General features: G+C 43.7%; 78 non-coding genes and 21 pseudogenes across 78 annotated transcripts; all 99 read right to left on the bottom strand.

Annotated features, from left to right (window-relative positions):
- Positions 1-46: 46 nt before the first annotated feature.
- Positions 47-155, bottom strand: LOC131716047 (5S ribosomal RNA; annotated as a pseudogene).
- A 114-nt stretch (positions 156-269) lies between these two features.
- LOC131711840 (5S ribosomal RNA) lies at positions 270-388 on the bottom strand. Its single transcript, XR_009313729.1, has one exon. It is a non-coding gene; the product is annotated as a 5S ribosomal RNA (ribosomal RNA).
- A 114-nt stretch (positions 389-502) lies between these two features.
- On the bottom strand, positions 503-621 carry LOC131718243 (5S ribosomal RNA). Its single transcript, XR_009317141.1, has one exon. It is a non-coding gene; the product is annotated as a 5S ribosomal RNA (ribosomal RNA).
- A 114-nt stretch (positions 622-735) lies between these two features.
- LOC131720707 (5S ribosomal RNA) lies at positions 736-854 on the bottom strand. The gene has a single exon (XR_009319604.1). It is a non-coding gene; the product is annotated as a 5S ribosomal RNA (ribosomal RNA).
- A 100-nt stretch (positions 855-954) lies between these two features.
- On the bottom strand, positions 955-1,063 carry LOC131715788 (5S ribosomal RNA; annotated as a pseudogene).
- Positions 1,064-1,177: 114 nt separating this feature from the next.
- On the bottom strand, positions 1,178-1,296 carry LOC131712776 (5S ribosomal RNA). Its single transcript, XR_009314665.1, has one exon. It is a non-coding gene; the product is annotated as a 5S ribosomal RNA (ribosomal RNA).
- Positions 1,297-1,396: 100 nt separating this feature from the next.
- On the bottom strand, positions 1,397-1,515 carry LOC131718244 (5S ribosomal RNA). Its single transcript, XR_009317142.1, has one exon. It is a non-coding gene; the product is annotated as a 5S ribosomal RNA (ribosomal RNA).
- Positions 1,516-1,629: 114 nt separating this feature from the next.
- Positions 1,630-1,748, bottom strand: LOC131710267 (5S ribosomal RNA). The gene has a single exon (XR_009312139.1). It is a non-coding gene; the product is annotated as a 5S ribosomal RNA (ribosomal RNA).
- A 100-nt stretch (positions 1,749-1,848) lies between these two features.
- Positions 1,849-1,967, bottom strand: LOC131718245 (5S ribosomal RNA). The gene has a single exon (XR_009317143.1). It is a non-coding gene; the product is annotated as a 5S ribosomal RNA (ribosomal RNA).
- A 100-nt stretch (positions 1,968-2,067) lies between these two features.
- LOC131713687 (5S ribosomal RNA) lies at positions 2,068-2,196 on the bottom strand (annotated as a pseudogene).
- Positions 2,197-2,296: 100 nt separating this feature from the next.
- LOC131718247 (5S ribosomal RNA) lies at positions 2,297-2,415 on the bottom strand. Its single transcript, XR_009317145.1, has one exon. It is a non-coding gene; the product is annotated as a 5S ribosomal RNA (ribosomal RNA).
- Positions 2,416-2,515: 100 nt separating this feature from the next.
- LOC131715063 (5S ribosomal RNA) lies at positions 2,516-2,624 on the bottom strand (annotated as a pseudogene).
- A 114-nt stretch (positions 2,625-2,738) lies between these two features.
- On the bottom strand, positions 2,739-2,857 carry LOC131718248 (5S ribosomal RNA). The gene has a single exon (XR_009317147.1). It is a non-coding gene; the product is annotated as a 5S ribosomal RNA (ribosomal RNA).
- Positions 2,858-2,971: 114 nt separating this feature from the next.
- Positions 2,972-3,090, bottom strand: LOC131718249 (5S ribosomal RNA). The gene has a single exon (XR_009317148.1). It is a non-coding gene; the product is annotated as a 5S ribosomal RNA (ribosomal RNA).
- A 100-nt stretch (positions 3,091-3,190) lies between these two features.
- LOC131710760 (5S ribosomal RNA) lies at positions 3,191-3,309 on the bottom strand. Its single transcript, XR_009312642.1, has one exon. It is a non-coding gene; the product is annotated as a 5S ribosomal RNA (ribosomal RNA).
- Positions 3,310-3,423: 114 nt separating this feature from the next.
- LOC131710761 (5S ribosomal RNA) lies at positions 3,424-3,542 on the bottom strand. The gene has a single exon (XR_009312643.1). It is a non-coding gene; the product is annotated as a 5S ribosomal RNA (ribosomal RNA).
- Positions 3,543-3,642: 100 nt separating this feature from the next.
- LOC131718250 (5S ribosomal RNA) lies at positions 3,643-3,761 on the bottom strand. Its single transcript, XR_009317149.1, has one exon. It is a non-coding gene; the product is annotated as a 5S ribosomal RNA (ribosomal RNA).
- A 114-nt stretch (positions 3,762-3,875) lies between these two features.
- On the bottom strand, positions 3,876-3,994 carry LOC131710655 (5S ribosomal RNA). Its single transcript, XR_009312537.1, has one exon. It is a non-coding gene; the product is annotated as a 5S ribosomal RNA (ribosomal RNA).
- Positions 3,995-4,108: 114 nt separating this feature from the next.
- LOC131718251 (5S ribosomal RNA) lies at positions 4,109-4,227 on the bottom strand. Its single transcript, XR_009317150.1, has one exon. It is a non-coding gene; the product is annotated as a 5S ribosomal RNA (ribosomal RNA).
- A 100-nt stretch (positions 4,228-4,327) lies between these two features.
- Positions 4,328-4,446, bottom strand: LOC131718252 (5S ribosomal RNA). Its single transcript, XR_009317151.1, has one exon. It is a non-coding gene; the product is annotated as a 5S ribosomal RNA (ribosomal RNA).
- A 111-nt stretch (positions 4,447-4,557) lies between these two features.
- Positions 4,558-4,676, bottom strand: LOC131710560 (5S ribosomal RNA). Its single transcript, XR_009312438.1, has one exon. It is a non-coding gene; the product is annotated as a 5S ribosomal RNA (ribosomal RNA).
- Positions 4,677-4,776: 100 nt separating this feature from the next.
- On the bottom strand, positions 4,777-4,895 carry LOC131710929 (5S ribosomal RNA). Its single transcript, XR_009312811.1, has one exon. It is a non-coding gene; the product is annotated as a 5S ribosomal RNA (ribosomal RNA).
- Positions 4,896-5,009: 114 nt separating this feature from the next.
- LOC131713439 (5S ribosomal RNA) lies at positions 5,010-5,138 on the bottom strand (annotated as a pseudogene).
- A 114-nt stretch (positions 5,139-5,252) lies between these two features.
- Positions 5,253-5,371, bottom strand: LOC131709920 (5S ribosomal RNA). Its single transcript, XR_009311784.1, has one exon. It is a non-coding gene; the product is annotated as a 5S ribosomal RNA (ribosomal RNA).
- A 100-nt stretch (positions 5,372-5,471) lies between these two features.
- LOC131718253 (5S ribosomal RNA) lies at positions 5,472-5,590 on the bottom strand. Its single transcript, XR_009317152.1, has one exon. It is a non-coding gene; the product is annotated as a 5S ribosomal RNA (ribosomal RNA).
- Positions 5,591-5,690: 100 nt separating this feature from the next.
- Positions 5,691-5,809, bottom strand: LOC131718254 (5S ribosomal RNA). Its single transcript, XR_009317153.1, has one exon. It is a non-coding gene; the product is annotated as a 5S ribosomal RNA (ribosomal RNA).
- A 100-nt stretch (positions 5,810-5,909) lies between these two features.
- LOC131718255 (5S ribosomal RNA) lies at positions 5,910-6,028 on the bottom strand. Its single transcript, XR_009317154.1, has one exon. It is a non-coding gene; the product is annotated as a 5S ribosomal RNA (ribosomal RNA).
- A 100-nt stretch (positions 6,029-6,128) lies between these two features.
- Positions 6,129-6,247, bottom strand: LOC131718256 (5S ribosomal RNA). The gene has a single exon (XR_009317155.1). It is a non-coding gene; the product is annotated as a 5S ribosomal RNA (ribosomal RNA).
- A 100-nt stretch (positions 6,248-6,347) lies between these two features.
- On the bottom strand, positions 6,348-6,466 carry LOC131718258 (5S ribosomal RNA). Its single transcript, XR_009317157.1, has one exon. It is a non-coding gene; the product is annotated as a 5S ribosomal RNA (ribosomal RNA).
- A 114-nt stretch (positions 6,467-6,580) lies between these two features.
- Positions 6,581-6,699, bottom strand: LOC131718259 (5S ribosomal RNA). The gene has a single exon (XR_009317158.1). It is a non-coding gene; the product is annotated as a 5S ribosomal RNA (ribosomal RNA).
- Positions 6,700-6,814: 115 nt separating this feature from the next.
- On the bottom strand, positions 6,815-6,933 carry LOC131710153 (5S ribosomal RNA). Its single transcript, XR_009312022.1, has one exon. It is a non-coding gene; the product is annotated as a 5S ribosomal RNA (ribosomal RNA).
- A 114-nt stretch (positions 6,934-7,047) lies between these two features.
- LOC131711381 (5S ribosomal RNA) lies at positions 7,048-7,166 on the bottom strand. The gene has a single exon (XR_009313264.1). It is a non-coding gene; the product is annotated as a 5S ribosomal RNA (ribosomal RNA).
- Positions 7,167-7,280: 114 nt separating this feature from the next.
- LOC131716094 (5S ribosomal RNA) lies at positions 7,281-7,389 on the bottom strand (annotated as a pseudogene).
- A 100-nt stretch (positions 7,390-7,489) lies between these two features.
- LOC131718260 (5S ribosomal RNA) lies at positions 7,490-7,608 on the bottom strand. Its single transcript, XR_009317159.1, has one exon. It is a non-coding gene; the product is annotated as a 5S ribosomal RNA (ribosomal RNA).
- A 115-nt stretch (positions 7,609-7,723) lies between these two features.
- Positions 7,724-7,842, bottom strand: LOC131718261 (5S ribosomal RNA). Its single transcript, XR_009317160.1, has one exon. It is a non-coding gene; the product is annotated as a 5S ribosomal RNA (ribosomal RNA).
- A 114-nt stretch (positions 7,843-7,956) lies between these two features.
- Positions 7,957-8,075, bottom strand: LOC131711382 (5S ribosomal RNA). Its single transcript, XR_009313265.1, has one exon. It is a non-coding gene; the product is annotated as a 5S ribosomal RNA (ribosomal RNA).
- A 114-nt stretch (positions 8,076-8,189) lies between these two features.
- Positions 8,190-8,298, bottom strand: LOC131716095 (5S ribosomal RNA; annotated as a pseudogene).
- A 100-nt stretch (positions 8,299-8,398) lies between these two features.
- Positions 8,399-8,517, bottom strand: LOC131718262 (5S ribosomal RNA). The gene has a single exon (XR_009317161.1). It is a non-coding gene; the product is annotated as a 5S ribosomal RNA (ribosomal RNA).
- A 114-nt stretch (positions 8,518-8,631) lies between these two features.
- Positions 8,632-8,750, bottom strand: LOC131713532 (5S ribosomal RNA; annotated as a pseudogene).
- A 100-nt stretch (positions 8,751-8,850) lies between these two features.
- On the bottom strand, positions 8,851-8,969 carry LOC131718263 (5S ribosomal RNA). Its single transcript, XR_009317162.1, has one exon. It is a non-coding gene; the product is annotated as a 5S ribosomal RNA (ribosomal RNA).
- A 114-nt stretch (positions 8,970-9,083) lies between these two features.
- On the bottom strand, positions 9,084-9,212 carry LOC131713440 (5S ribosomal RNA; annotated as a pseudogene).
- Positions 9,213-9,326: 114 nt separating this feature from the next.
- Positions 9,327-9,445, bottom strand: LOC131718264 (5S ribosomal RNA). Its single transcript, XR_009317163.1, has one exon. It is a non-coding gene; the product is annotated as a 5S ribosomal RNA (ribosomal RNA).
- Positions 9,446-9,545: 100 nt separating this feature from the next.
- LOC131718265 (5S ribosomal RNA) lies at positions 9,546-9,664 on the bottom strand. Its single transcript, XR_009317164.1, has one exon. It is a non-coding gene; the product is annotated as a 5S ribosomal RNA (ribosomal RNA).
- A 114-nt stretch (positions 9,665-9,778) lies between these two features.
- Positions 9,779-9,897, bottom strand: LOC131710649 (5S ribosomal RNA). The gene has a single exon (XR_009312531.1). It is a non-coding gene; the product is annotated as a 5S ribosomal RNA (ribosomal RNA).
- A 100-nt stretch (positions 9,898-9,997) lies between these two features.
- LOC131718266 (5S ribosomal RNA) lies at positions 9,998-10,116 on the bottom strand. The gene has a single exon (XR_009317165.1). It is a non-coding gene; the product is annotated as a 5S ribosomal RNA (ribosomal RNA).
- A 114-nt stretch (positions 10,117-10,230) lies between these two features.
- On the bottom strand, positions 10,231-10,349 carry LOC131710656 (5S ribosomal RNA). The gene has a single exon (XR_009312538.1). It is a non-coding gene; the product is annotated as a 5S ribosomal RNA (ribosomal RNA).
- A 114-nt stretch (positions 10,350-10,463) lies between these two features.
- LOC131718267 (5S ribosomal RNA) lies at positions 10,464-10,582 on the bottom strand. Its single transcript, XR_009317166.1, has one exon. It is a non-coding gene; the product is annotated as a 5S ribosomal RNA (ribosomal RNA).
- A 100-nt stretch (positions 10,583-10,682) lies between these two features.
- On the bottom strand, positions 10,683-10,791 carry LOC131715923 (5S ribosomal RNA; annotated as a pseudogene).
- Positions 10,792-10,905: 114 nt separating this feature from the next.
- On the bottom strand, positions 10,906-11,014 carry LOC131715064 (5S ribosomal RNA; annotated as a pseudogene).
- Positions 11,015-11,114: 100 nt separating this feature from the next.
- On the bottom strand, positions 11,115-11,233 carry LOC131718269 (5S ribosomal RNA). Its single transcript, XR_009317168.1, has one exon. It is a non-coding gene; the product is annotated as a 5S ribosomal RNA (ribosomal RNA).
- A 100-nt stretch (positions 11,234-11,333) lies between these two features.
- On the bottom strand, positions 11,334-11,452 carry LOC131718270 (5S ribosomal RNA). The gene has a single exon (XR_009317169.1). It is a non-coding gene; the product is annotated as a 5S ribosomal RNA (ribosomal RNA).
- Positions 11,453-11,552: 100 nt separating this feature from the next.
- LOC131713856 (5S ribosomal RNA) lies at positions 11,553-11,670 on the bottom strand (annotated as a pseudogene).
- Positions 11,671-11,770: 100 nt separating this feature from the next.
- LOC131713857 (5S ribosomal RNA) lies at positions 11,771-11,888 on the bottom strand (annotated as a pseudogene).
- A 100-nt stretch (positions 11,889-11,988) lies between these two features.
- LOC131713858 (5S ribosomal RNA) lies at positions 11,989-12,106 on the bottom strand (annotated as a pseudogene).
- Positions 12,107-12,220: 114 nt separating this feature from the next.
- LOC131710561 (5S ribosomal RNA) lies at positions 12,221-12,339 on the bottom strand. Its single transcript, XR_009312439.1, has one exon. It is a non-coding gene; the product is annotated as a 5S ribosomal RNA (ribosomal RNA).
- Positions 12,340-12,439: 100 nt separating this feature from the next.
- Positions 12,440-12,558, bottom strand: LOC131718271 (5S ribosomal RNA). Its single transcript, XR_009317170.1, has one exon. It is a non-coding gene; the product is annotated as a 5S ribosomal RNA (ribosomal RNA).
- A 100-nt stretch (positions 12,559-12,658) lies between these two features.
- LOC131711440 (5S ribosomal RNA) lies at positions 12,659-12,777 on the bottom strand. Its single transcript, XR_009313323.1, has one exon. It is a non-coding gene; the product is annotated as a 5S ribosomal RNA (ribosomal RNA).
- A 100-nt stretch (positions 12,778-12,877) lies between these two features.
- LOC131718272 (5S ribosomal RNA) lies at positions 12,878-12,996 on the bottom strand. The gene has a single exon (XR_009317171.1). It is a non-coding gene; the product is annotated as a 5S ribosomal RNA (ribosomal RNA).
- Positions 12,997-13,096: 100 nt separating this feature from the next.
- On the bottom strand, positions 13,097-13,214 carry LOC131713962 (5S ribosomal RNA; annotated as a pseudogene).
- Positions 13,215-13,328: 114 nt separating this feature from the next.
- Positions 13,329-13,447, bottom strand: LOC131710562 (5S ribosomal RNA). Its single transcript, XR_009312440.1, has one exon. It is a non-coding gene; the product is annotated as a 5S ribosomal RNA (ribosomal RNA).
- A 114-nt stretch (positions 13,448-13,561) lies between these two features.
- On the bottom strand, positions 13,562-13,680 carry LOC131718273 (5S ribosomal RNA). Its single transcript, XR_009317172.1, has one exon. It is a non-coding gene; the product is annotated as a 5S ribosomal RNA (ribosomal RNA).
- Positions 13,681-13,780: 100 nt separating this feature from the next.
- Positions 13,781-13,889, bottom strand: LOC131715925 (5S ribosomal RNA; annotated as a pseudogene).
- A 100-nt stretch (positions 13,890-13,989) lies between these two features.
- On the bottom strand, positions 13,990-14,098 carry LOC131715926 (5S ribosomal RNA; annotated as a pseudogene).
- Positions 14,099-14,212: 114 nt separating this feature from the next.
- On the bottom strand, positions 14,213-14,321 carry LOC131715066 (5S ribosomal RNA; annotated as a pseudogene).
- Positions 14,322-14,421: 100 nt separating this feature from the next.
- LOC131709913 (5S ribosomal RNA) lies at positions 14,422-14,540 on the bottom strand. The gene has a single exon (XR_009311777.1). It is a non-coding gene; the product is annotated as a 5S ribosomal RNA (ribosomal RNA).
- Positions 14,541-14,640: 100 nt separating this feature from the next.
- On the bottom strand, positions 14,641-14,759 carry LOC131718274 (5S ribosomal RNA). The gene has a single exon (XR_009317173.1). It is a non-coding gene; the product is annotated as a 5S ribosomal RNA (ribosomal RNA).
- A 100-nt stretch (positions 14,760-14,859) lies between these two features.
- Positions 14,860-14,978, bottom strand: LOC131718275 (5S ribosomal RNA). The gene has a single exon (XR_009317174.1). It is a non-coding gene; the product is annotated as a 5S ribosomal RNA (ribosomal RNA).
- A 100-nt stretch (positions 14,979-15,078) lies between these two features.
- LOC131718276 (5S ribosomal RNA) lies at positions 15,079-15,197 on the bottom strand. The gene has a single exon (XR_009317175.1). It is a non-coding gene; the product is annotated as a 5S ribosomal RNA (ribosomal RNA).
- Positions 15,198-15,311: 114 nt separating this feature from the next.
- LOC131713761 (5S ribosomal RNA) lies at positions 15,312-15,430 on the bottom strand (annotated as a pseudogene).
- Positions 15,431-15,544: 114 nt separating this feature from the next.
- On the bottom strand, positions 15,545-15,663 carry LOC131718277 (5S ribosomal RNA). Its single transcript, XR_009317176.1, has one exon. It is a non-coding gene; the product is annotated as a 5S ribosomal RNA (ribosomal RNA).
- Positions 15,664-15,762: 99 nt separating this feature from the next.
- Positions 15,763-15,881, bottom strand: LOC131718278 (5S ribosomal RNA). The gene has a single exon (XR_009317177.1). It is a non-coding gene; the product is annotated as a 5S ribosomal RNA (ribosomal RNA).
- A 100-nt stretch (positions 15,882-15,981) lies between these two features.
- On the bottom strand, positions 15,982-16,100 carry LOC131718280 (5S ribosomal RNA). The gene has a single exon (XR_009317179.1). It is a non-coding gene; the product is annotated as a 5S ribosomal RNA (ribosomal RNA).
- A 100-nt stretch (positions 16,101-16,200) lies between these two features.
- LOC131718281 (5S ribosomal RNA) lies at positions 16,201-16,319 on the bottom strand. Its single transcript, XR_009317180.1, has one exon. It is a non-coding gene; the product is annotated as a 5S ribosomal RNA (ribosomal RNA).
- Positions 16,320-16,433: 114 nt separating this feature from the next.
- LOC131717757 (5S ribosomal RNA) lies at positions 16,434-16,552 on the bottom strand. The gene has a single exon (XR_009316648.1). It is a non-coding gene; the product is annotated as a 5S ribosomal RNA (ribosomal RNA).
- A 100-nt stretch (positions 16,553-16,652) lies between these two features.
- Positions 16,653-16,771, bottom strand: LOC131718282 (5S ribosomal RNA). Its single transcript, XR_009317181.1, has one exon. It is a non-coding gene; the product is annotated as a 5S ribosomal RNA (ribosomal RNA).
- A 114-nt stretch (positions 16,772-16,885) lies between these two features.
- On the bottom strand, positions 16,886-17,004 carry LOC131718283 (5S ribosomal RNA). The gene has a single exon (XR_009317182.1). It is a non-coding gene; the product is annotated as a 5S ribosomal RNA (ribosomal RNA).
- Positions 17,005-17,104: 100 nt separating this feature from the next.
- LOC131718284 (5S ribosomal RNA) lies at positions 17,105-17,223 on the bottom strand. Its single transcript, XR_009317183.1, has one exon. It is a non-coding gene; the product is annotated as a 5S ribosomal RNA (ribosomal RNA).
- Positions 17,224-17,323: 100 nt separating this feature from the next.
- Positions 17,324-17,432, bottom strand: LOC131715067 (5S ribosomal RNA; annotated as a pseudogene).
- A 114-nt stretch (positions 17,433-17,546) lies between these two features.
- LOC131718285 (5S ribosomal RNA) lies at positions 17,547-17,665 on the bottom strand. Its single transcript, XR_009317184.1, has one exon. It is a non-coding gene; the product is annotated as a 5S ribosomal RNA (ribosomal RNA).
- A 114-nt stretch (positions 17,666-17,779) lies between these two features.
- Positions 17,780-17,898, bottom strand: LOC131718286 (5S ribosomal RNA). The gene has a single exon (XR_009317185.1). It is a non-coding gene; the product is annotated as a 5S ribosomal RNA (ribosomal RNA).
- A 114-nt stretch (positions 17,899-18,012) lies between these two features.
- On the bottom strand, positions 18,013-18,131 carry LOC131718287 (5S ribosomal RNA). The gene has a single exon (XR_009317186.1). It is a non-coding gene; the product is annotated as a 5S ribosomal RNA (ribosomal RNA).
- Positions 18,132-18,245: 114 nt separating this feature from the next.
- LOC131718288 (5S ribosomal RNA) lies at positions 18,246-18,364 on the bottom strand. The gene has a single exon (XR_009317187.1). It is a non-coding gene; the product is annotated as a 5S ribosomal RNA (ribosomal RNA).
- Positions 18,365-18,478: 114 nt separating this feature from the next.
- Positions 18,479-18,597, bottom strand: LOC131718289 (5S ribosomal RNA). The gene has a single exon (XR_009317188.1). It is a non-coding gene; the product is annotated as a 5S ribosomal RNA (ribosomal RNA).
- Positions 18,598-18,697: 100 nt separating this feature from the next.
- LOC131718291 (5S ribosomal RNA) lies at positions 18,698-18,816 on the bottom strand. Its single transcript, XR_009317190.1, has one exon. It is a non-coding gene; the product is annotated as a 5S ribosomal RNA (ribosomal RNA).
- A 100-nt stretch (positions 18,817-18,916) lies between these two features.
- LOC131718292 (5S ribosomal RNA) lies at positions 18,917-19,035 on the bottom strand. Its single transcript, XR_009317191.1, has one exon. It is a non-coding gene; the product is annotated as a 5S ribosomal RNA (ribosomal RNA).
- A 114-nt stretch (positions 19,036-19,149) lies between these two features.
- Positions 19,150-19,268, bottom strand: LOC131713469 (5S ribosomal RNA; annotated as a pseudogene).
- A 100-nt stretch (positions 19,269-19,368) lies between these two features.
- Positions 19,369-19,487, bottom strand: LOC131711027 (5S ribosomal RNA). The gene has a single exon (XR_009312909.1). It is a non-coding gene; the product is annotated as a 5S ribosomal RNA (ribosomal RNA).
- A 100-nt stretch (positions 19,488-19,587) lies between these two features.
- LOC131718293 (5S ribosomal RNA) lies at positions 19,588-19,706 on the bottom strand. Its single transcript, XR_009317192.1, has one exon. It is a non-coding gene; the product is annotated as a 5S ribosomal RNA (ribosomal RNA).
- Positions 19,707-19,820: 114 nt separating this feature from the next.
- On the bottom strand, positions 19,821-19,939 carry LOC131718294 (5S ribosomal RNA). The gene has a single exon (XR_009317193.1). It is a non-coding gene; the product is annotated as a 5S ribosomal RNA (ribosomal RNA).
- Positions 19,940-20,039: 100 nt separating this feature from the next.
- On the bottom strand, positions 20,040-20,158 carry LOC131718295 (5S ribosomal RNA). Its single transcript, XR_009317194.1, has one exon. It is a non-coding gene; the product is annotated as a 5S ribosomal RNA (ribosomal RNA).
- Positions 20,159-20,272: 114 nt separating this feature from the next.
- On the bottom strand, positions 20,273-20,391 carry LOC131718296 (5S ribosomal RNA). Its single transcript, XR_009317195.1, has one exon. It is a non-coding gene; the product is annotated as a 5S ribosomal RNA (ribosomal RNA).
- Positions 20,392-20,505: 114 nt separating this feature from the next.
- LOC131718297 (5S ribosomal RNA) lies at positions 20,506-20,624 on the bottom strand. The gene has a single exon (XR_009317196.1). It is a non-coding gene; the product is annotated as a 5S ribosomal RNA (ribosomal RNA).
- Positions 20,625-20,738: 114 nt separating this feature from the next.
- On the bottom strand, positions 20,739-20,857 carry LOC131711841 (5S ribosomal RNA). The gene has a single exon (XR_009313730.1). It is a non-coding gene; the product is annotated as a 5S ribosomal RNA (ribosomal RNA).
- Positions 20,858-20,957: 100 nt separating this feature from the next.
- LOC131718298 (5S ribosomal RNA) lies at positions 20,958-21,076 on the bottom strand. Its single transcript, XR_009317197.1, has one exon. It is a non-coding gene; the product is annotated as a 5S ribosomal RNA (ribosomal RNA).
- A 100-nt stretch (positions 21,077-21,176) lies between these two features.
- On the bottom strand, positions 21,177-21,295 carry LOC131718299 (5S ribosomal RNA). Its single transcript, XR_009317198.1, has one exon. It is a non-coding gene; the product is annotated as a 5S ribosomal RNA (ribosomal RNA).
- Positions 21,296-21,409: 114 nt separating this feature from the next.
- Positions 21,410-21,528, bottom strand: LOC131712331 (5S ribosomal RNA). Its single transcript, XR_009314226.1, has one exon. It is a non-coding gene; the product is annotated as a 5S ribosomal RNA (ribosomal RNA).
- A 114-nt stretch (positions 21,529-21,642) lies between these two features.
- On the bottom strand, positions 21,643-21,761 carry LOC131712754 (5S ribosomal RNA). The gene has a single exon (XR_009314643.1). It is a non-coding gene; the product is annotated as a 5S ribosomal RNA (ribosomal RNA).
- A 100-nt stretch (positions 21,762-21,861) lies between these two features.
- On the bottom strand, positions 21,862-21,980 carry LOC131718300 (5S ribosomal RNA). The gene has a single exon (XR_009317199.1). It is a non-coding gene; the product is annotated as a 5S ribosomal RNA (ribosomal RNA).
- Positions 21,981-22,080: 100 nt separating this feature from the next.
- LOC131718302 (5S ribosomal RNA) lies at positions 22,081-22,199 on the bottom strand. The gene has a single exon (XR_009317201.1). It is a non-coding gene; the product is annotated as a 5S ribosomal RNA (ribosomal RNA).
- Positions 22,200-22,304: the final 105 nt, after the last annotated feature.

Consider the following 22,304-nt stretch of genomic DNA (forward strand, 5'->3'; position numbering starts at 1 on the left):
TGTCCTCCACACATTTCAATTGTAAAATGTAATTACAAAAATGTAATGCCTGCAGCACTTGATATTCCCAGGTGGTCTCCCATCCAAGTACTAACCAAGCCCAACATTGCTTAGCTTCTGAGATCAGGCTTATTCAAGGTGGTGTGTCCGCAGGCGATTGCATTCCTGCTTTCATGACTTTTATGTTTAGTGAGCTGGGGGTGATTCCTCCAAAATTTCCTTTTGTCCTCCACACATTTCAATTGTAAAATGTAATTACAAAAATGTAATGCCTGCAGCACTTGATATTCCCAGGTGGTCTCCCATCCAAGTACTAACCAAGCCCAACATTGCTTAGCTTCTGAGATCAGACAAGATCAGGCTTATTCAAGGTGGTGTGGCCGCAGGCGATTGCATTTCTGCTTTCATGACTTTTATGTTTAGTGAGCTGGGGGTGATTCCTCCAAAATTTCCTTTTGTCCTCCACACATTTCAATTGTAAAATGTAATTACAAAAATGTAATGCCTGCAGCACTTGATATTCCCAGGTGGTCTCCCATCCAAGTACTAACCAAGCCCAACATTGCTTAGCTTCTGAGATCAGACGAGATCAGGCTTATTCAAGGTGGTGTGGCCGCAGGCGATTGCATTTCTGCTTTCATGACTTTTATGTTTAGTGAGCTGGGGGTGATTCCTCCAAAATTTCCTTTTGTCCTCCACACATTTCAATTCTAAAATGTAATTACAAAAATGTAATGCCTGCAGCACTTGATATTCCCAGGTGGTCTCCCATCCAAGTACTAACCAAGCCCAACGTTGCTTAGCTTCTGAGATCAGACGAGATCAGGCTTATTCAAGGTGGTGTGGCCGCAGGCGATTGCATTTCTGCTTTCATGACTTTTATGTTTAGTGAGCTGGGGGTGATTCCTCCAAAATTTCCTTTTGTCCTCCACACATTTCAATTGTAAAATGTAATGCCTGCAGCACTTGATATTCCCAGGTGGTCTCCCATCCAAGTACTAACCAAGCCCAACATTGCTTAGCTTCTGAGATCAGACTTATTCAAGGTGGTGTGGCCGCAGGCGATTGCATTTCTGCTTTCATGACTTTTATGTTTAGTGAGCTGGGGGTGATTCCTCCAAAATTTCCTTTTGTCCTCCACACATTTCAATTGTAAAATGTAATTACAAAAATGTAATGCCTGCAGCACTTGATATTCCCAGGTGCTCTCCCATCCAAGTACTAACCAAGCCCAACATTGCTTAGCTTCTGAGATCAGACGAGATCAGGCTTATTCAAGGTGGTGTGGCCGCAGGCGATTGCATTTCTGCTTTCATGACTTTTATGTTTAGTGAGCTGGGGGTGATTCCTCCAAAATTTCCTTTTGTCCTCCACACATTTCAATTGTAAAATGTAATGCCTGCAGCACTTGATATTCCCAGGTGGTCTCCCATCCAAGTACTAACCAAGCCCAACATTGCTTAGCTTCTGAGATCAGACGAGATCAGGCTTATTCAAGGTGGTGTGGCCGCAGGCGATTGCATTTCTGCTTTCATGACTTTTATGTTTAGTGAGCTGGGGGTGATTCCTCCAAAATTTCCTTTTGTCCTCCACACATTTCAATTGTAAAATGTAATTACAAAAATGTAATGCCTGCAGCACTTGATATTCCCAGGTGGTCTCCCATCCAAGTACTAACCAAGCCCAACATTGCTTAGCTTCTGAGATCAGACGAGATCAGGCTTATTCAAGGTGGTGTAGCCGCAGGCGATTGCATATTTGCTTTCATGACTTTTATGTTTAGTGAGCTGGGGGTGATTCCTCCAAAATTTCCTTTTGTCCTCCACACATTTCAATTGTAAAATGTAATGCCTGCAGCACTTGATATTCCCAGGTGGTCTCCCATCCAAGTACTAACCAAGCCCAACATTGCTTAGCTTCTGAGATCAGACGAGATCAGGCTTATTCAAGGTGGTGTGGCCGCAGGCGATTGCATTTCTGCTTTCATGACTTTTATGTTTAGTGAGCTGGGGGTGATTCCTCCAAAATTTCCTTTTGTCCTCCACACATTTCAATTGTAAAATGTAATGCCTGCAGCACTTGATATTCCCAGGTGGTCTCCCATCCAAGTACTAACCAAGCCCAACATTGTTTAGCTTCTGAGATCAGACGAGATCAGGCGAGATCAGGCTTATTCAAGGTGGTGTGGCCGCAGGCGATTGCATTTCTGCTTTCATGACTTTTATGTTTAGTGAGCTGGGGGTGATTCCTCCCAAATTTCCTTTTGTCCTCCACACATTTCAATTGTAAAATGTAATGCCTGCAGCACTTGATATTCCCAGGTGGTCTCCCATCCAAGTACTAACCAAGCCCAACATTGCTTAGCTTCTGAGATCAGACGAGATCAGGCTTATTCAAGGTGGTGTGGCCGCAGGCGATTGCATTTCTGCTTTCATGACTTTTATGTTTAGTGAGCTGGGGGTGATTCCTCCAAAATTTCCTTTTGTCCTCCACTCATTTCAATTGTAAAATGTAATGCCTGCAGCACTTGATATTCCCAGGTGGTCTCCCATCCAAGTACTAACCAAGCCCAACATTGCTTAGCTTCTGAGATCAGGCTTATTCAAGGTGGTGTGGCCGCAGGCGATTGCATTTCTGCTTTCATGACTTTTATGTTTAGTGAGCTGGGGGTGATTCCTCCAAAATTTCCTTTTGTCCTCCACACATTTCAATTGTAAAATGTAATTACAAAAATGTAATGCCTGCAGCACTTGATATTCCCAGGTGGTCTCCCATCCAAGTACTAACCAAGCCCAACATTGCTTAGCTTCTGAGATCAGACGAGATCAGGCTTATTCAAGGTGGTGTGGCCGCAGGCGATTGCATTTCTGCTTTCATGACTTTTATGTTTAGTGAGCTGGGGGTGATTCCTCCAAAATTTCCTTTTGTCCTCCACACATTTCAATTGTAAAATGTAATTACAAAAATGTAATGCCTGCAGCACTTGATATTCCCAGGTGGTCTCCCATCCAAGTACTAACCAAGCCCAACATTGCTTAGCTTCTGAGATCAGACGAGATCAGGCTTATTCAAGGTGGTGTGGCCGCAGGCGATTGCATTTCTGCTTTCATGACTTTTATGTTTAGTGAGCTGGGGGTGATTCCTCCAAAATTTCCTTTTGTCCTCCACACATTTCAATTGTAAAATGTAATGCCTGCAGCACTTGATATTCCCAGGTGGTCTCCCATCCAAGTACTAACCAAGCCCAACATTACTTAGCTTCTGAGATCAGACGAGATCAGGCTTATTCAAGGTGGTGTGGCCGCAGGCGATTGCATTTCTGCTTTCATGACTTTTATGTTTAGTGAGCTGGGGGTGATTCCTCCAAAATTTCCTTTTGTCCTCCACACATTTCAATTGTAAAATGTAATTACAAAAATGTAATGCCTGCAGCACTTGATATTCCCAGGTGGTCTCCCATCCAAGTACTAACCAAGCCCAACATTACTTAGCTTCTGAGATCAGACGAGATCAGGCTTATTCAAGGTGGTGTGGCCGCAGGCGAGTGCATTTCTGCTTTCATGACTTTTATGTTTAGTGAGCTGGGGGTGATTCCTCCAAAATTTCCTTTTGTCCTCCACACATTTCAATTGTAAAATGTAATGCCTGCAGCACTTGATATTCCCAGGTGGTCTCCCATCCAAGTACTAACCAAGCCCAACATTGCTTAGCTTCTGAGATCAGACGAGATCAGGCTTATTCAAGGTGGTGTGGCCGCAGGCGATTGCATTTCTGCTTTCATGACTTTTATGTTTAGTGAGCTGGGGGTGATTCCTCCAAAATTTCCTTTTGTCCTCCACACATTTCAATTGTAAAATGTAATTACAAAAATGTAATGCCTGCAGCACTTGATATTCCCAGGTGGTCTCCCATCCAAGTACTAACCAAGCCCAACATTGCTTAGCTTCTGAGATCAGACGAGATCAGGCTTATTCAAGGTGGAGTGGCCGCAGGCGATTGCATTTCTGCTTTCATGACTTTTATGTTTAGTGAGCTGGGGGTGATTCCTCCAAAATTTCCTTTTGTCCTCCACACATTTCAATTGTAAAATGTAATTACTAAAATGTAATGCCTGCAGCACTTGATATTCCCAGGTGGTCTCCCATCCAAGTACTAACCAAGCCCAACATTGCTTAGCTTCTGAGATCAGACGAGATCAGGCTTATTCAAGGTGGTGTGGCCGCAGGCGATTGCATTTCTGCTTTCATGACTTTTATGTTTAGTGAGCTGGGGGTGATTCCTCCAAAATTTCCTTTTGTCCTCCACACATTTCAATTGTAAAATGTAATGCCTGCAGCACTTGATATTCCCAGGTGGTCTCCCATCCAAGTACTAACCAAGCCCAACATTGCTTAGCTTCTGAGATCAGACGAGATCAGGCTTATTCAAGGTGGTGTGGCCGCAGGCGATTGCATTTCTGCTTTCATGACTTTTATGTTTAGTGAGCTGGGGGTGATTCCTCCAAAATTTCCTTTTGTCCACACATTTCAATTGTAAAATGTAATTACAAAAATGTAATGACTGCAGCACTTGATATTCCCAGGTGGTCTCCCATCCAAGTACTAACCAAGCCCAACATTGCTTAGCTTCTGAGATCAGACGAGATCAGGCTTATTCAAGGTGGTGTGGCCGCAGGCGATTGCATTTCTGCTTTCATGACTTTTATGTTTAGTGAGCTGGGGGTGATTCCTCCAAAATTTCCTTTTGTCCTCCACACATTTCAATTGTAAAATGTAATGCCTGCAGCACTTGATATTCCCAGGTGGTCTCCCATCCAAGTACTAACCAAGCCCAACATTGCTTAGCGTCTGAGATCAGACGAGATCAGGCTTATTCAAGGTGGTGTGGCCGCAGGCGATTGCATTTCTGCTTTCATGACTTTTATGTTTAGTGAGCTGGGGGTGATTCCTCCAAAATTTCCTTTTGTCCTCCACACATTTCAATTGTAAAATGTAATTACAAAAATGTAATGCCTGCAGCACTTGATATTCCCAGGTGGTCTCCCATCCAAGTACTAACCAAGCCCAACATTGCTTAGCTTCTGAGATCAGACGAGATCAGGCGAGATCAGGCTTATTCAAGGTGGTGTGGCTGCAGGCGATTGCATTTCTGCTTTCATGACTTTTATGTTTAGTGAGCTGGGGGTGATTCCTCCAAAATTTCCTTTTGTCCTCCACACATTTCAATTGTAAAATGTAATTACAAAAATGTAATGCCTGCAGCACTTGATATTCCCAGGTGGTCTCCCATCCAAGTACTAACCAAGCCCAACATTGCTTAGCTTCTGAGATCAGACGAGATCAGGCTTATTCAAAGTGGTGTGGCCGCAGGAGATTGCATTTCTGCTTTCATGACTTTTATGTTTAGTGAGCTGGGGGTGATTCCTCCAAAATTTCCTTTTGTCCTCCACACATTTCAATTGTAAAATGTAATGCCTGCAGCACTTGATATTCCCAGGTGGTCTCCCATCCAAGTACTAACCAAGCCCAACATTGCTTAGCTTCTGAGATCAGACGAGATCAGGCTTATTCAAGGTGGTGTGGCCGCAGGCAATTGCATTTCTGCTTTCATGACTTTTATGTTTAGTGAGCTGGGGGTGATTCCTCCAAAATTTCCTTTTGTCCTCCACACATTTCAATTGTAAAATGTAATGCCTGCAGCACTTGATATTCCCAGGTGGTCTCCCATCCAAGTACTAACCAAGCCCAACATTGCTTAGCTTCTGAGATCAGACGAGATCAGGCTTATTCAAGGTGGTGTGGCCGCAGGCGATTGCATTTCTGCTTTCATGACTTTTATGTTTAGTGAGCTGGGGGTGATTCCTCCAAAATTTCCTTTTGTCCTCCACACATTTCAATTGTAAAATGTAATGCCTGCAGCACTTGATATTCCCAGGTGGTCTCCCATCCAAGTACTAACCAAGCCCAACATTGCTTAGCTTCTGAGATCAGACGAGATCAGGCTTATTCAAGGTGGTGTGGCCGCAGGCGATTGCATTCCTGCTTTCATGACTTTTATGTTTAGTGAGCTGGGGGTGATTCCTCCAAAATTTCCTTTTGTCCTCCACACATTTCAATTGTAAAATGTAATGCCTGCAGCACTTGATATTCCCAGGTGGTCTCCCATCCAAGTACTAACCAAGCCCAACATTGCTTAGCTTCTGAGATCAGACGAGATCAGGCTTATTCAAGGTGGTGTGGCCGCAGGCGATTGCATTTCTGCTTTCATGACTTTTATGTTTAGTGAGCTGGGGGTGATTCCTCCAAAATTTCCTTTTGTCCTCCACACATTTCAATTGTAAAATGTAATGCCTGCAGCACTTGATATTCCCAGGTGGTCTCCCATCCAAGTACTAACCAAGCCCAACATTGCTTAGCTTCTGAGATCAGACGAGATCAGGCTTATTCAAGGTGGTGTGGCCGCAGGCGATTGCATTTCTGCTTTCATGACTTTTATGTTTAGTGAGCTGGGGGTGATTCCTCCAAAATTTCCTTTTGTCCTCCACACATTTCAATTGTAAAATGTAATTACAAAAATGTAATGCCTGCAGCACTTGATATTCCCAGGTGGTCTCCCATCCAAGTACTAACCAAGCCCAACATTGCTTAGCTTCTGAGATCAGACGAGATCAGGCTTATTCAAGGTGGTGTGGCCGCAGGCGATTGCATTTCTGCTTTCATGACTTTTATGTTTAGTGAGCTGGGGGGTGATTCCTGCAAAATTTCCTTTTGTCCTCCACACATTTCAATTGTAAAATGTAATTACAAAAATGTAATGCCTGCAGCACTTGATATTCCCAGGTGGTCTCCCATCCAAGTACTAACCAAGCCCAACATTGCTTAGCTTCTGAGATCAGACGAGATCAGGCTTATTCAAGGTGGTGTGGCCACAGGCGATTGCATTTCTGCTTTCATGACTTTTATGTTTAGTGAGCTGGGGGTGATTCCTCCAAAATTTCCTTTTGTCCTCCACACATTTCAATTGTAAAATGTAATTACAAAAATGTAATGCCTGCAGCACTTGATATTCCCAGGTGGTCTCCCATCCAAGTACTAACCAAGCCCAACATTGCTTAGCTTCTGAGATCAGACGAGATCAGGCTTATTCACGGTGGTGTGGCCGCAGGCGATTGCATTTCTGCTTTCATGACTTTTATGTTTAGTGAGCTGGGGGTGATTCCTCCAAAATTTCCTTTTGTCCTCCACACATTTCAATTGTAAAATGTAATTACTAAAATGTAATGCCTGCAGCACTTGATATTCCCAGGTGGTCTCCCATCCAAGTACTAACCAAGCCCAACATTGCTAAGCTTCTGAGATCAGGCTTATTCAAGGTGGTGTGGCCGCAGGCGATTGCATTTCTGCTTTCATGACTTTTATGTTTAGTGAGCTGGGGGTGATTCCTCCAAAATTTCCTTTTGTCCTCCACACATTTCAATTGTAAAATGTAATGCCTGCAGCACTTGATATTCCCAGGTGGTCTCCCATCCAAGTACTAACCAAGCCCAACATTGCTTAGCTTCTGAGATCAGACGAGATCAGGCTTATTCAAGGTGGTGTGGCCGCAGGCGATTGCATTTCTGCTTTCATGACTTTTATGTTTAGTGAGCTGGGGGGTGATTCCTCCAAAATTTCCTTTTGTCCTCCACACATTTCAATTGTAAAATGTAATTACAAAAATGTAATGCCTGCAGCACTTGATATTCCCAGGTGGTCTCCCATCCAAGTACTAACCAAGCCCAACATTGCTTAGCTTCTGAGATCAGACGAGATCAGGCTTATTCAAGGTGGTGTGGCCGCAGGCGATTGCATTTCTGCTTTCATGACTTTTATGTTTAGTGAGCTGGGGGTGATTCCTCCAAAATTTCCTTTTGTCCTCCACACATTTCAATTGTAAAATGTAATTACAAAAATGTAATGCCTGCAGCACTTGATATTCCCAGGTGGTCTCCCATCCAAGTACTAACCAAGCCCAACATTGCTTAGCTTCTGAGATCAGACGAGATCAGGCTTATTCACGGTGGTGTGGCCGCAGGCGATTGCATTTCTGCTTTCATGACTTTTATGTTTAGTGAGCTGGGGGTGATTCCTCCAAAATTTCCTTTTGTCCTCCACACATTTCAATTGTAAAATGTAATTACTAAAATGTAATGCCTGCAGCACTTGATATTCCCAGGTGGTCTCCCATCCAAGTACTAACCAAGCCCAACATTGCTAAGCTTCTGAGATCAGGCTTATTCAAGGTGGTGTGGCCGCAGGCGATTGCATTTCTGCTTTCATGACTTTTATGTTTAGTGAGCTGGGGGTGATTCCTCCAAAATTTCCTTTTGTCCTCCACACATTTCAATTGTAAAATGTAATGCCTGCAGCACTTGATATTCCCAGGTGGTCTCCCATCCAAGTACTAACCAAGCCCAACATTGCTTAGCTTCTGAGATCAGACGAGATCAGGCTTATTCAAGGTGGTGTGGCCGCAGGCGATTGCATTTCTGCTTTCATGACTTTTATGTTTAGTGAGCTGGGGGTGATTCCTCCAAAATTTCCTTTTGTCCTCCACACATTTCAATTGTAAAATGTAATTACAAAAATGTAATGCCTGCAGCACTTGATATTCCCAGGTGGTCTCTCATCCAAGTACTAACCAAGCCCAACGTTGCTTAGCTTTTGAGATCAGACGAGATCAGGCTTATTCAAGGTGGTGTGGCCGCAGGCGATTGCATTTCTGCTTTCATGACTTTTATGTTTAGTGAGCTGGGGGTGATTCCTCCAAAATTTCCTTTTGTCCTCCACACATTTCAATTGTAAAATGTAATGCCTGCAGCACTTGATATTCCCAGGTGGTCTCCCATCCAAGTACTAACCAAGCCCAACATTGCTTAGCTTCTGAGATCAGACGAGATCAGGCTTATTCAAGGTGGTGTGGCCGCAGGCGATTGCATTTCTGCTTTCATGACTTTTATGTTTAGTGAGCTGGGGGTGATTCCTCCAAAATTTCCTTTTGTCCTCCACACATTTCAATTGTAAAATGTAATTACAAAAATGTAATGCCTGCAGCACTTGATATTCCCAGGTGGTCTCCCATCCAAGTACTAACCAAGCCCAACATTGCTTAGCTTCTGAGATCAGACGAGATCAGGCGAGATCAGGCTTATTCAAGGTGGTGTGGCTGCAGGCAATTGCATTTCTGCTTTCATGACTTTTATGTTTAGTGAGCTGGGGGTGATTCCTCCAAAATTTCCTTTTGTCCTCCACACATTTCAATTGTAAAATGTAATTACAAAAATGTAATGCCTGCAGCACTTGATATTCCCAGGTGGTCTCCCATCCAAGTACTAACCAAGCCCAACATTGCTTAGCTTCTGAGATCAGACGAGATCAGGCTTATTCAAGGTGGTGTGGCCGCAGGCGATTGCATTTCTGCTTTCATGACTTTTATGTTTAGTGAGCTGGGGGTGATTCCTCCAAAATTTCCTTTTGTCCTCCACACATTTCAATTGTAAAATGTAATGCCTGCAGCACTTGATATTCCCAGGTGGTCTCCCATCCAAGTACTAACCAAGCCCAACATTGCTTAGCTTCTGAGATCAGACGAGATCAGGCTTATTCAAGGTGGTGTGGCCGCAGGCGATTGCATTTCTGCTTTCATGACTTTTATGTTTAGTGAGCTGGGGGTGATTCCTCCAAAATTTCCTTTTGTCCTCCACACATTTCAATTGTAAAATGTAATTACAAAAATGTAATGCCTGCAGCACTTGATATTCCCAGGTGGTCTCCCATCCAAGTACTCACCAAGCCCAACATTGCTTAGCTTCTGAGATCAGACGAGATCAGGCTTATTCAAGGTGGTGTGGCCGCAGGCGAGTGCATTTCTGCTTTCATGACTTTTATGTTTAGTGAGCTGGGGGTGATTCCTCCAAAATTTCTTTTTGTCCTCCACACATTTCAATTGTAAAATGTAATGCCTGCAGCACTTGATATTCCCAGGTGGTCTCCCATCCAAGTACTAACCAAGCCCAACATTGCTTAGCTTCTGAGATCAGACGAGATCAGGCTTATTCAAGGTGGTGTGGCCGCAGGCGATTGCATTTCTGCTTTCATGACTTTTATGTTTAGTGAGCTGGGGGTGATTCCTCCAAAATTTCCTTTTGTCCTCCACACATTTCAATTGTAAAATGTAATTACAAAAATGTAATGCCTGCAGCACTTGATATTCCCAGGTGGTCTCCCATCCAAGTACTAACCAAGCCCAACATTGCTTAGCTTCTGAGATCAGACGAGATCAGGCTTATTCAAGGTGGAGTGGCCGCAGGCGATTGCATTTCTGCTTTCATGACTTTTATGTTTAGTGAGCTGGGGGTGATTCCTCCAAAATTTCCTTTTGTCCTCCACACATTTCAATTGTAAAATGTAATTACTAAAATGTAATGCCTGCAGCACTTGATATTCCCAGGTGGTCTCCCATCCAAGTACTAACCAAGCCCAACATTGCTTAGCTTCTGAGATCAGACGAGATCAGGCTTATTCAAGGTGGTGTGGCCGCAGGCGATTGCATTTCTGCTTTCATGACTTTTATGTTTAGTGAGCTGGGGGTGATTCCTCCAAAATTTCCTTTTGTCCTCCACACATTTCAATTGTAAAATGTAATGCCTGCAGCACTTGATATTCCCAGGTGGTCTCCCATCCAAGTACTAACCAAGCCCAACATTGCTTAGCTTCTGAGATCAGGCTTATTCAAGGTGGTGTGGCCGCAGGGGATTGCATTTCTGCTTTCATGACTTTTATGTTTAGTGAGCTGGGGGTGATTCCTCCAAAATTTCCTTTTGTCCTCCACACATTTCAATTGTAAAATGTAATTACAAAAAAGTAATGCCTGCAGCACTTGATATTCCCAGGTGGTCTCCCATCCAAGTACTAACCAAGCCCAACATTGCTTAGCTTCTGAGATCAGGCTTATTCAAGGTGGTGTGGCCGCAGGCGATTGCATTTCTGCTTTCATGACTTTTATGTTTAGTGAGCTGGGGGTGATTCCTCCAAAATTTCCTTTTGTCCTCCACACATTTCAATTGTAAAATGTAATGCCTGCAGCACTTGATATTCCCAGGTGGTCTCCCATCCAAGTACTAACCAAGCCCAACATTGCTTAGCTTCTGAGATCAGACGAGATCAGGCTTATTCAAGGTGGTGTGGCCGCAGGCGACTGCATTTCTGCTTTCATGACTTTTATGTTTAGTGAGCTGGGGGTGATTCCTCCAAAATTTCCTTTTGTCCTCCACACATTTCAATTGTAAAATGTAATGCCTGCAGCACTTGATATTCCCAGGTGGTCTCCCATCCAAGTACTAACCAAGCCCAACATTGCTTAGCTTCTGAGATCAGACGAGATCAGGCTTATTCAAGGTGGTGTGGCCGCAGGCGATTGCATTTCTGCTTTCATGACTTTTATGTTTAGTGAGCTGGGGGTGATTCCTCCAAAATTTCCTTTTGTCCTCCACACATTTCAATTGTAAAATGTAATGCCTGCAGCACTTGATATTCCCAGGTGGTCTCCCATCCAAGTACTAAAAAGCCCAACATTGCTTAGCTTCTGAGATCAGACGAGATCAGGCTTATTCAAGGTGGTGTGGCCGCAGGCGATTGCATTTCTGCTTTCATGACTTTTATGTTTAGTGAGCTGGGGGTGATTCCTCCAAAATTTCCTTTTGTCCTCCACACATTTCAATTGTAAAATGTAATGCCTGCAGCACTTGATATTCCCAGGTGGTCTCCCATCCAAGTACTAAAAAGCCCAACATTGCTTAGCTTCTGAGATCAGACGAGATCAGGCTTATTCAAGGTGGTGTGGCCGCAGGCGATTGCATTTCTGCTTTCATGACTTTTATGTTTAGTGAGCTGGGGGTGATTCCTCCAAAATTTCCTTTTGTCCTCCACACATTTCAATTGTAAAATGTAATGCCTGCAGCACTTGATATTCCCAGGTGGTCTCCCATCCAAGTACTAAAAAGCCCAACATTGCTTAGCTTCTGAGATCAGACGAGATCAGGCTTATTCAAGGTGGTGTGGCCGCAGGCGATTGCATTTCTGCTTTCATGACTTTTATGTTTAGTGAGCTGGGGGTGATTCCTCCAAAATTTCCTTTTGTCCTCCACACATTTCAATTGTAAAATGTAATTACAAAAATGTAATGACTGCAGCACTTGATATTCCCAGGTGGTCTCCCATCCAAGTACTAACCAAGCCCAACATTGCTTAGCTTCTGAGATCAGACGAGATCAGGCTTATTCAAGGTGGTGTGGCCGCAGGCGATTGCATTTCTGCTTTCATGACTTTTATGTTTAGTGAGCTGGGGGTGATTCCTCCAAAATTTCCTTTTGTCCTCCACACATTTCAATTGTAAAATGTAATGCCTGCAGCACTTGATATTCCCAGGTGGTCTCCCATCCAAGTACTAACCAAGCCCAACATTGCTTAGCTTCTGAGATCAGACGAGATCAGGCTTATTCAAGGTGGTGTGGCCGCAGGCGATTGCATTTCTGCTTTCATGACTTTTATGTTTAGTGAGCTGGGGGTGATTCCTCCAAAATTTCCTTTTGTCCTCCACACATTTCAATTGTAAAATGTAATGCCTGCAGCACTTGATATTCCCAGGTGGTCTCCCATCCAAGTACTAACCAAGCCCAACATTGCTTAGCTTCTGAGATCAGACGAGATCAGGCTTATTTAAGGTGGTGTGGCCGCAGGCGATTGCATTTCTGCTTTCATGACTTTTATGTTTAGTGAGCTGGGGGTGATTCCTCCAAAATTTCCTTTTGTCCTCCACACATTTCAATTGTAAAATGTAATGCCTGCAGCACTTGATATTCCCAGGTGGTCTCCCATCCAAGTACTAACCAAGCCCAACATTGCTTAGCTTCTGAGATCAGACGAGATCAGGCTTATTCAAGGTGGTGTGGCCGCAGGCGATTGCATTTCTGCTTTCATGACTTTTATGTTTAGTGAGCTGGGGGTGATTCCTCCAAAATTTCCTTTTGTCCTCCACACATTTCAATTGTAAAATGTAATGCCTGCAGCACTTGATATTCCCAGGTGGTCTCCCACCCAAGTACTAAAAAGCCCAACATTGCTTAGCTTCTGAGATCAGACGAGATCAGGCTTATTCAAGGTGGTGTGGCCGCAGGCGATTGCATTTCTGCTTTCATGACTTTTATGTTTAGTGAGCTGGGGGTGATTCCTCCAAAATTTCCTTTTGTCCTCCACACATTTCAATTGTAAAATGTAATTACAAAAATGTAATGACTGCAGCACTTGATATTCCCAGGTGGTCTCCCATCCAAGTACTAACCAAGCCCAACATTGCTTAGCTTCTGAGATCAGACGAGATCAGGCTTATTCAAGGTGGTGTGGCCGCAGGCGATTGCATTTCTGCTTTCATGACTTTTATGTTTAGTGAGCTGGGGGTGATTCCTCCAAAATTTCCTTTTGTCCTCCACACATTTCAATTGTAAAATGTAATTACTAAAATGTAATGCCTGCAGCACTTGATATTCCCAGGTGGTCTCCCATCCAAGTACTAACCAAGCCCAACATTGCTTAGCTTCTGAGATCAGACGAGATCAGGCTTATTCAAGGTGGTGTGGCCGCAGGCGATTGCATTTCTGCTTTCATGACTTTTATGTTTAGTGAGCTGGGGGTGATTCCTCCAAAATTTCCTTTTGTCCTCCACACATTTCAATTGTAAAATGTAATGCCTGCAGCACTTGATATTCCCAGGTGGTCTCCCATCCAAGTACTAACCAAGCCCAACATTGCTTAGCTTCTGAGATCAGGCTTATTCAAGGTGGTGTGGCCGCAGGGGATTGCATTTCTGCTTTCATGACTTTTATGTTTAGTGAGCTGGGGGTGATTCCTCCAAAATTTCCTTTTGTCCTCCACACATTTCAATTGTAAAATGTAATGCCTGCAGCACTTGATATTCCCAGGTGGTCTCCCATCCAAGTACTAACCAAGCCCAACATTGCTTAGCTTCTGAGATCAGGCTTATTCAAGGTGGTGTGGCCGCAGGGGATTGCATTTCTGCTTTCATGACTTTTATGTTTAGTGAGCTGGGGGTGATTCCTCCAAAATTTCCTTTTGTCCTCCACACATTTCAATTGTAAAATGTAATTACAAAAATGTAATGCCTGCAGCACTTGATATTCCCAGGTGGTCTCCCATCCAAGTACTAACCAAGCCCAACATTGCTTAGCTTCTGAGATCAGGCTTATTCAAGGTGGTGTGGCCGCAGGCGATTGCATTTCTGCTTTCATGACTTTTATGTTTAGTGAGCTGGGGGTGATTCCTCCAAAATTTCCTTTTGTCCTCCACACATTTCAATTGTAAAATGTAATGCCTGCAGCACTTGATATTCCCAGGTGGTCTCCCATCCAAGTACTAACCAAGCCCAACATTGCTTAGCTTCTGAGATCAGACGAGATCAGGCCTATTCAAGGTGGTGTGGCCGCAGGCGAGTGCATTTCTGCTTTCATGACTTTTATGTTTAGTGAGCTGGGGGTGATTCCTCCAAAATTTCCTTTTGTCCTCCACACATTTCAATTGTAAAATGTAATGCCTGCAGCACTTGATATTCCCAGGTGGTCTCCCATCCAAGTACTAACCAAGCCCAACATTGCTTAGCTTCTGAGATCAGACGAGATCAGGCTTATTCAAGGTGGTGTGGCCGCAGGCGATTGCATTTCTGCTTTCATGACTTTTATGTTTAGTGAGCTGGGGGTGATTCCTCCAAAATTTACTTTTGTCCTCCACACATTTCAATTGTAAAATGTAATGCCTGCAGCACTTGATATTCCCAGGTGGTCTCCCATCCAAGTACTAACCAAGCCCAACATTGCTTAGCTTCTGAGATCAGACGAGATCAGGCTTATTCAAGGTGGTGTGGCCGCAGGCGATTGCATTTCTGCTTTCATGACTTTTATGTTTAGTGAGCTGGGGGTGATTCCTCCAAAATTTCCTTTTGTCGTCCACACATTTCAATTGTAAAATGTAATGCCTGCAGCACTTGATATTCCCAGGTGGTCTCCCATCCAAGTACTAACCAAGCCCAACATTGCTTAGCTTCTGAGATCAGACGAGATCAGGCTTATTCAAGGTGGTGTGGCCGCAGGCGATTGCATTTCTGCTTTCATGACTTTTATGTTTAGTGAGCTGGGGGTGATTCCTCCAAAATTTCCTTTTGTCCTCCACACATTTCAATTGTAAAATGTAATTACAAAAATGTAATGCCTGCAGCACTTGATATTGCCAGGTGGTCTCCCATCCAAGTACTAACCAAGCCCAACATTGCTTAGCTTCTGAGATCAGACGAGATCAGGCTTATTCAAGGTGGTGTGGCCGCATGCGATTGCATTTCTGCTTTCATGACTTTTATGTTTAGTGAGCTGGGGGTGATTCCTCCAAAATTTCCTTTTGTCCTCCACACATTTCAATTGTAAAATGTAATTACTAAAATGTAATGCCTGCAGCACTTGATATTCCCAGGTGGTCTCCCATCCAAGTACTAACCAAGCCCAACATTGCTTAGCTTCTGAGATCAGACGAGATCAGGCTTATTCAAGGTGGTGTGGCCGCAGGCGATTGCATTTCTGCTTTCATGACTTTTATGTTTAGTGAGCTGGGGTGATTCCTCCAAAATTTCCTTTTGTCCTCCACACATTTCAATTGTAAAATGTAATGCCTGCAGCACTTGATATTCCCAGGTGGTCTCCCATCCAAGTACTAACCAAGCCCAACATTGCTTAGCTTCTGAGATCAGACGAGATCAGGCTTATTCAAGGTGGTGTGGCCGCAGGCGATTGCATTTCTGCTTTCATGACTTTTATGTTTAGTGAGCTGGGGGTGATTCCTCCAAAATTTCCTTTTGTCCTCCACACATTTCAATTGTAAAATGTAATGCCTGCAGCACTTGATATTCCCAGGTGGTCTCCCATCCAAGTACTAACCAAGCCCAACATTGCTTAGCTTCTGAGATCAGACGAGATCAGGCTTATTCAAGGTGGTGTGGCCGCAGGCGATTGCATTTCTGCTTTCATGACTTTTATGTTTAGTGAGCTGGGGGTGATTCCTCCAAAATTTCCTTTTGTCCTCCACACATTTCAATTGTAAAATGTAATGCCTGCAGCACTTGATATTCCCAGGTGGTCTCCCATCCAAGTACTAACCAAGCCCAACATTGCTTAGCTTCTGAGATCAGACGAGATCAGGCTTATTCAAGGTGGTGTGGCCGCAGGCGATTGCATTTCTGCTTTCATGACTTTTATGTTTAGTGAGCTGGGGGTGATTCCTCCAAAATTTCCTTTTGTCCTCCACACATTTCAAATGTAAAATGTAATTACAAAAATGTAATGCCTGCAGCACTTGATATTCCCAGGTGGTCTCCCATCCAAGTACTAACCAAGCCCAACATTGCTTAGCTTCTGAGATCAGATGAGATCAGGCTTATTCAAGGTGGTGTGGCCGCAGGCGATTGCATTTCTGCTTTCATGACTTTTATGTTTAGTGAGCTGGGGGTGATTCCTCCAAAATTTCCTTTTGTCCTCCACACATTTCAATTGTAAAATGTAATGCCTGCAGCACTTGATATTCCCAGGTGGTCTCCCATCCAAGTACTAACCAAGCCCAACATTGCTTAGCTTCTGAGATCAGACGAGATCAGGCTTATTCAAGGTGGTGTGGCCGCAGGCGATTGCATTTCTGCTTTCATGACTTTTATGTTTAGTGAGCTGGGGGTGATTCCTCCAAAATTTCCTTTTGTCCTCCACACATTTCAATTGTAAAATGTAATTACAAAAATGTAATGCCTGCAGCACTTGATATTCCCAGGTGGTCTCCCATCCAAGTACTAACCAAGCCCAACATTGCTTAGCTTCTGAGATCAGACGAGATCAGGCTTATTCAAGGTGGTGTGGCCGCAGGCGATTGCATTTCTGCTTTCATGACTTTTATGTTTAGTGAGCTGGGGGTGATTCCTCCAAAATTTCCTTTTGTCCTCCACACATTTCAATTGTAAAATGTAATGCCTGCAGCACTTGATATTCCCAGGTGGTCTCCCATCCAAGTACTAACCAAGCCCAACATTGCTTAGCTTCTGAGATCAGACGAGATCAGGCTTATTCAAGGTGGTGTGGCCGCAGGCGATTGCATTTCTGCTTTCATGACTTTTATGTTTAGTGAGCTGGGGGTGATTCCTCCAAAATTTCCTTTTGTCCTCCACACATTTCAATTGTAAAATGTAATGCCTGCAGCACTTGATATTCCCAGGTGGTCTCCCATCCAAGTACTAACCAAGCCCAACATTGCTTAGCTTCTGAGATCAGGCTTATTCAAGGTGGTGTGGCCGCAGGCGATTGCATTTCTGCTTTCATGACTTTTATGTTTAGTGAGCTGGGGGTGATTCCTCCAAAATTTCCTTTTGTCCTCCACACATTTCAATTGTAAAATGTAATTACAAAAATGTAATGCCTGCAGCACTTGATATTCCCAGGTGGTCTCCCATCCAAGTACTAACCAAGCCCAACATTGCTTAGCTTCTGAGATCAGACGAGATCAGGCTTATTCAAGGTGGTGTGGCCGCAGGCGATTGCATTTCTGCTTTCATGACTTTTATGTTTAGTGAGCTGGGGGTGATTCCTCCAAAATTTCCTTTTGTCCTCCACACATTTCAATTGTAAAATGTAATTACAAAAATGTAATGCCTGCAGCACTTGATATTCCCAGGTGGTCTCCCATCCAAGTACTAACCAAGCCCAACATTGCTTAGCTTCTGAGATCAGACGAGATCAGGCTTATTCAAGGTGGTGTGGCCGCAGGCGATTGCATTTCTGCTTTCATGACTTTTATGTTTAGTGAGCTGGGGGTGATAGCTCCAAAATTTCCTTTTGTCCTCCACACATTTCAATTGTAAAATGTAATTACAAAAATGTAATGCCTGCAGCACTTGATATTCCCAGGTGGTCTCCCATCCAAGTACTAACCAAGCCCAACATTGCTTAGCTTCTGAGATCAGACGAGATCAGGCTTATTCAAGGTGGTGTGGCCGCAGGCGATTGCATTTCTGCTTTCATGACTTTTATGTTTAGTGAGCTGGGGGTGATTCCTCCAAAATTTCCTTTTGTCCTCCACACATTTCAATTGTAAAATGTAATTACAAAAATGTAATGCCTGCAGCACTTGATATTCCCAGGTGGTCTCCCATCCAAGTACTAACCAAGCCCAACATTGCTTAGCTTCTGAGATCAGACGAGATCAGGCTTATTCAAGGTGGTGTGGCCGCAGGCGATTGCATTTCTGCTTTCATGACTTTTATGTTTAGTGAGCTGGGGGTGATTCCTCCAAAATTTCCTTTTGTCCTCCACACATTTCTATTGTAAAATGTAATGACAAAAATGTAATGCCTGCAGCACTTGATATTCCCAGGTGGTCTCCCATCCAAGTACTAACCAAGCCCAACATTGCTTAGCTTCTGAGATCAGACGAGATCAGGCTTATTCAAGGTGGTGTGGCCGCAGGCGATTGCATTTCTGCTTTCATGACTTTTATGTTTAGTGAGCTGGGGGTGATTCCTCCAAAATTTCCTTTTGTCCTCCACACATTTCAATTGTAAAATGTAATGCCTGCAGCACTTGATATTCCCAGGTGGTCTCCCATCCAAGTACTAACCAAGCCCAACATTGCTTAGCTTCTGAGATCAGACGAGATCAGGCTTATTCAAGGTGGTGTGGCCGCAGGCAATTGCATTTCTGCTTTCATGACTTTTATGTTTAGTGAGCTGGGGGTGATTCCTCCAAAATTTCCTTTTGTCCTCCACACATTTCAATTGTAAAATGTAATGCCTGCAGCACTTGATATTCCCAGGTGGTCTCCCATCCAAGTACTAACCAAGCCCAACATTGCTTAGCTTCTGAGATCAGACGAGATCAGGCTTATTCAAGGTGGTGTGGCCGCAGGCGATTGCATTTCTGCTTTCATGACTTTTATGTTTAGTGAGCTGGGGGTGATTCCTCCAAAATTTCCTTTTGTCCTCCACACATTTCAATTGTAAAATGTAATTACAAAAATGTAATGCCTGCAGCACTTGATATTCCCAGGTGGTCTCCCATCCAAGTACTAACCAAGCCCAACATTGCTTAGCTTCTGAGATGAGACGAGATCAGGCTTATTCAAGGTGGTGTGGCCGCAGGCAATTGCTTTTCTGCTTTCATGACTTTTATGTTTAGTGAGCTGGGGGTGATTCCTCCAAAATTTCCTTTTGTCCTCCACACATTTCTATTGTAAAATGTAATGCCTGCAGCACATGATATTCCCAGGTGGTCTCCCATCCAAGTACTAACCAAGCCCAACATTGCTTAGCTTCTGAGATCAGACGAGATCAGGCTTATTCAAGGTGGTGTGGCCGCAGGCGATTGCATTTCTGCTTTCATGACTTTTATGTTTAGTGAGCTGGGGGTGATTCCTCCAAAATTTCCTTTTGTCCTCCACACATTTCAATTGTAAAATGTAATGCCTGCAGCACTTGATATTCCCAGGTGGTCTCCCATCCAAGTACTAACCAAGCCCAACATTGCTTAGCTTCTGAGATCAGACGAGATCAGGCTTATTCAAGGTGGTGTGGCCGCAGGCGATTGCATTTCTGCTTTCATGACTTTTATGTTTAGTGAGCTGGGGGTGATTCCTCCAAAATTTCCTTTTGTCCTCCACACATTTCAATTGTAAAATGTAATGACAAAAATGTAATGCCTGCAGCACTTGATATTCCCAGGTGGTCTCCCATCCAAGTACTAACCAAGCCCAACATTGCTTAGCTTCTGAGATCAGACGAGATCAGGCTTATTCAAGGTGGTGTGGCCGCAGGCGATTGCATTTCTGCTTTCATGACTTTTATGTTTAGTGAGCTGGGGGTGATTCCTCCAAAATTTCCTTTTGTCCTCCACACATTTCAATTGTAAAATGTAATGCCTGCAGCACTTGATATTCCCAGGTGGTCTCCCATCCAAGTACTAACCAAGCCCAACATTGCTTAGCTTCTGAGATCAGACGAGATCAGGCTTATTCAAGGTGGTGTGGCCGCAGGCGATTGCATTTCTGCTTTCATGACTTTTATGTTTAGTGAGCTGGGGGTGATTCCTCCAAAATTTCCTTTTGTCCTCCACACATTTCAATTGTAAAATGTAATTACAAAAATGTAATGCCTGCAGCACTTGATATTCCCAGGTGGTCTCCCATCCAAGTACTAACCAAGCCCAACATTGCTTAGCTTCTGAGATCAGACGAGATCAGGCTTATTCAAGGTGGTGTGGCCGCAGGCGATTGCATTTCTGCTTTCATGACTTTTATGTTTAGTGAGCTGGGGGTGATTCCTCCAAAATTTCCTTTTGTCCTCCACACATTTCAATTGTAAAATGTAATTACAAAAATGTAATGCCTGCAGCACTTGATATTCCCAGGTGGTCTCCCATCCAAGTACTAACCAAGCCCAACATTGCTTAGCTTCTGAGATCAGACGAGATCAGGCTTATTCAAGGTGGTGTGGCCGCAGGCGATTGCATTTCTGCTTTCATGACTTTTATGTTTAGTGAGCTGGGGGTGATTCCTCCAAAATTTCCTTTTGTCCTCCACACATTTCAATTGTAAAATGTAATTACAAAAATGTAATGCCTGCAGCACTTGATATTCCCAGGTGGTCTCCCATCCAAGTACTAACCAAGCCCAACATTGCTTAGCTTCTGAGATCAGACAAGATCAGGCTTATTCAAGGTGGTGTGGCCGCAGGCGATTGCTGTTCTGCTTTCATGACTTTTATGTTTAGTGAGCTGGGGGTGATTCCTCCAAAATTTCCTTTTGTCCTCCACACATTTCAATTGTAAAATGTAATGCCTGCAGCACTTGATATTCCCAGGTGGTCTCCCATCCAAGTACTAACCAAGCCCAACATTGCTTAGCTTCTGAGATCAGACGAGATCAGGCTTATTCAAGGTGGTGTGGCCGCAGGCGATTGCATTTCTGCTTTCATGACTTTTATGTTTAGTGAGCTGGGGGTGATTCCTCCAAAATTTCCTTTTGTCCTCCACACATTTCAATTGTAAAATGTAATGCCTGCAGCACTTGATATTCCCAGGTGGTCTCCCATCCAAGTACTAACCAAGCCCAACATTGCTTAGCTTCTGAGATCAGACGAGATCAGGCTTATTCAAGGTGGTGTGGCCGCAGGCGATTGCATTTCTGCTTTCATGACTTTTATGTTTAGTGAGCTGGGGGTGATTCCTCCAAAATTTCCTTTTGTCCTCCACACATTTCAATTGTAAAATGTAATTACAAAAATGTAATGCCTGCAGCACTTGATATTCCCAGGTGGTCTCCCATCCAATTACTAACCAAGCCCAACATTGCTTAGCTTCTGAGATCAGACGAGATCAGGCTTATTCAAGGTGGTGTGGCCGCAGGCGATTGCTGTTCTGCTTTCATGACTTTTATGTTTAGTGAGCTGGGGGTGATTCCTCCAAAATTTCCTTTTGTCCTCCACACATTTCAATTGTAAAATGTAATTACAAAAATGTAATGCCTGCAGCACTTAATATTCCAAGGTGGTCTCCCATCCAAGTACTAACCAAGCCCAACATTGCTTAGCTTCTGAGATCAGACGAGATCAGGCTTATTCAAGGTGGTGTGGCCGCAGGCGATTGCATTTCTGCTTTCATGACTTTTATGTTTAGTGAGCTGGGGGTGATTCCTCCAAAATTTCCTTTTGTCCTCCACACATTTCAATTGTAAAATGTAATGCCTGCAGCACTTGATATTCCCAGGTGGTCTCCCATCCAAGTACTAACCAAGCCCAACATTGCTTAGCTTCTGAGATCAGACGAGATCAGGCTTATTCAAGGTGGTGTGGCCGCAGGCGATTGCATTTCTGCTTTCATGACTTTTATGTTTAGTGAGCTGGGGGTGATTCCTCCAAAATTTCCTTTTGTCCTCCACACATTTCAATTGTAAAATGTAATGCCTGCAGCACTTGATATTCCCAGGTGGTCTCCCATCCAAGTACTAACCAAGCCCAACATTGCTTAGCTTCTGAGATCAGACGAGATCAGGCTTATTCAAGGTGGTGTGGCCGCAGGCGATTGCTGTTCTGCTTTCATGACTTTTATGTTTAGTGAGCTGGGGGTGATTCCTCCAAAATTTCCTTTTGTCCTCCACACATTTCAATTGTAAAATGTAATTACA

Source organism: Acipenser ruthenus, chromosome 44 (assembly GCF_902713425.1).
Source record: "Acipenser ruthenus chromosome 44, fAciRut3.2 maternal haplotype, whole genome shotgun sequence".
Lineage (NCBI taxonomy): Eukaryota > Metazoa > Chordata > Actinopteri > Acipenseriformes > Acipenseridae > Acipenser > Acipenser ruthenus.